At 52.8% G+C, this 2,936-nt stretch overlaps 1 protein-coding gene across 1 annotated transcript in view; it reads left to right on the top strand.

Annotated features, from left to right (window-relative positions):
• Positions 1 to 2,936, top strand: part of ABCF2 (ATP binding cassette subfamily F member 2) — a 13,111-nt gene that overhangs the window by 5,338 nt on the left and 4,837 nt on the right. The gene's annotated exons all lie outside the window — the stretch shown is intronic.

The raw sequence follows: 2,936 nt of genomic DNA, 5'->3' as shown, positions 1-2,936 counted from the left end.
CGGCGGCGAGCCAAGAGCCGCGCGAAGCCGTGATTGGCTGGTGAGCCGGCCGCACGCGGAGGAGCCCAAGGAGCTGCTCTGTTGCGACAGTGGCCACCCGATCCTGTCGCCAGGAGCGGCACCCCCGTCGCCCTTTGCAAGGGGAAGGGCGGGGAAGGGGGAACAGACCCCAGGGCTCGGCCGAGGCGCCGGCTCCGCAGTTGCAGCCGCTGCCACCTCACAGCCCGGCCAGCTCCTTCCTCTTCCGCCCGCTGTCAGTCCCCGTCTCTATGGTGACCGCATCCGGCCGCTCGCTCTGCCGCGGCGCTCTCTATGGTCGCCCCGCCCCTTCTCTGAGCCGCCCGCCCTCTGGGGAAAGGATGACGTGGTCGGCCCGGCCAGCCGCCCGCCACCTCAGGGACCAGCGTGCATTCCACAGACGCTAATCCAAATGGGCCCCGAGGTGCCCCAGATCTTCAACCTCAACTGCCATCTGCCCTGGAAAAAAAAATACCCTCCCCCTCAATGATCACGTTTCTGCCTCCTTCCGACTTCTCCCAATGGGCTTCCAAATCCCACCCTCCACTTAGTTATCTCAGAAATGTTGTTTGCCAGCTAAGTTCCAGGCCATCGTCACGAGTGCTGAGTAAACAAACGGTAGACGAGGTGGGCATGGTCCCTGACCTCAGGGAGCTGAGAGTTGACAGGGACAGGCATTACAGTCACACTGACATAGCAAAAATATAAACTTAGGTAGAAACCCCAAACTGTCATAAATAGCATTGCAGAAAAGTAAGAGTCCAGTGGGAAAATATGACAGGAAGAGTGAGCCTGAGAAATTGGGAATGCTGAGATCCAACGTTTCAGTTAGTTACCCAGACAAAATGTGAAGAGGGGTTTTCCAGGTAAAGAGTAGAGCAGAGAAGGCCCTGCAAGAGAGAGGAGCTTGGCCTAGAGAAGTGGGGAGGCGAGGGCGGCTAAGGCCTGGTGAGAGAGGGGCCGACAGCCCAGGGGAGGCTGGGGGGCAGGCAGGGCCTTCCGACCGCCACAGTGGGCTCCCAACCAGGACGGCACATCCCGAGGGGGCAATTTGGAGGTGTACCTTGGGCAACTTTGTTGTCAAATGGTTGAGAGGAGGAGCCCAAGAATGCAAGATGTCTTGCACATTGTAAGATAGTATCACACAAGAAAGAATTGTCCCACAGGGCTTTCCAATGTCCTACTGAACATTCATGTAAGTGGAAAAACAAAACAAAACAGTGATAATCGTTGATCCTTGAGCCTGTGTTTTATATATAAAAATGACTTTGCAGTTAACCATTGTCCATATTCTTTACCTAAACCAACCCTTTTGCCCAGAGTAGATGCTTAATACTTGTTAAATGTATTAAAGAAATATCTAGTGCATCCTTAGGCCAGGATTCTACTAGTAGCAGAGAAAGCAAGAAGGAAGCCTAACAGAACTCTGGCTAAGTAATAATTAGCCAATTAACAAGAATTAACCTCTAATCTTTCTAACAATCAAATGAGGTGTGTACTACCATCATTCCCATTCTACAGAGGAGAATATGTATTTTGCCGAAGGTCACACACGGTAAGTGGTGGTGCTGAGGCTTGATGCAGGCAGTCTGCCCCCAGAATTCATGCTCTTAGTTATGCTCTGTCAAAGTGAGGTCCCCGCCTGGGAACTCCAGCAGCATGAAGAAGTCACGTGTAAGACACTTAACACCTGAATGTCGTGGTTCATTTACTTTTTTAATGTTCCTCCTTAATTGTGAGCTCCCTAAAGTCAGGGAATGACTTGTCACCATTGCAACTCCAGCATCTAGCGCCAAGCCTGACAACACAGTGGGTACTTAATTGGTGGGGGGTATTCTGGAAAAAGGTAAGCCCAAAGGCATGAAAGTGTGAAATAGTGGATCACTTGAAATACATGTAGATTCTGCTGGAGCATCAAGTTTGAGGAAGACAGCTGGTTCTGTGGAGGAGTGAGCTTATGTTTTAAAGATGTCAAGAGGGCCACTTTTGGAGACTGCTCAGAGGTAGTAACAGTTCCCTTTGCTTCCCTCCAGCCGTGTCACTGATGGCGAGGCACCGCTGGTCAGCGGCCTGGAGCAGTAGCACAGATCACACAGGGCCTGCCTTGTATTTGAGGCTACAAATGTGGGATTTACGATGTCGGTGATGAGAAGTCTATGAGAGTTTTTAAACAGTGAGACTCAAAGGAAAAGTAACGGTTACGGTCTCATGGCAAACTGATGATAAAGGTACACTTCAGGGTTTTCCCACCAAACTTACGTGGCTTCAACGGAAACCTAACAATTCGGGAGTGGGTTGGCTACGTGGCTGAGGATGAGGAACAACATTTGGCACCTCTAAAAAGTTTGCTTACCACTGGACCAGTCTCTAAAATCTCGGTTTCATGAAACGAGAACGCCTTTCTTTCATGGAAGAATTCTGTTCTTTGCATCTCCCCAGCCGCCACACTCTTCCTTCTATCCCTCCTCTTCTCTGCCCATTGTTTCTAGCCGTTCCCGCCTGATGCATGCTGGGAAGTGTAGTCGCTGGCCTTGCTGCCTAGAGCCGGTAGGGCGGCCTATAAACTCGGTATCATAATTCAACAGAGGCGGGGTAAAGCCTGGACGACCCAGCCCACTTATCCGAGAAGCAATCTGGGATTTGCAGTTTCCAGGGCCCGAAGGTCCCGCGGGCCCAGGGCTCTTGGACTCCAATCCAGCCAGCCTCGCGCACCCTGGTGACGTCACAGGGCCCGCGAGGCTTCTGGGATACGCCGTAGTTCTCCAGGAGCGGTCTCGGCCTTGGCCGCCACGACTCGAGGACGACATTTCCCAGGAGTCTGCACGGCGGCGAGCCAAGAGCCGCGCGAAGCCGTGATTGGCTGGTGAGCCGGCCGCACGCGGAGGAGCCCAAGGAGCTGCTCTGTTGCGACAGTGGCC

This window comes from Hipposideros armiger, unplaced genomic scaffold (genome assembly GCF_001890085.2).
Source record: "Hipposideros armiger isolate ML-2016 unplaced genomic scaffold, ASM189008v1 scaffold_239, whole genome shotgun sequence".
In the NCBI taxonomy this organism is placed as follows: Eukaryota; Metazoa; Chordata; class Mammalia; order Chiroptera; family Hipposideridae; genus Hipposideros; species Hipposideros armiger.
Note: the sequence above shows the minus strand (reverse complement) of the source record. Positions and strands in the feature narration are given on the sequence as shown.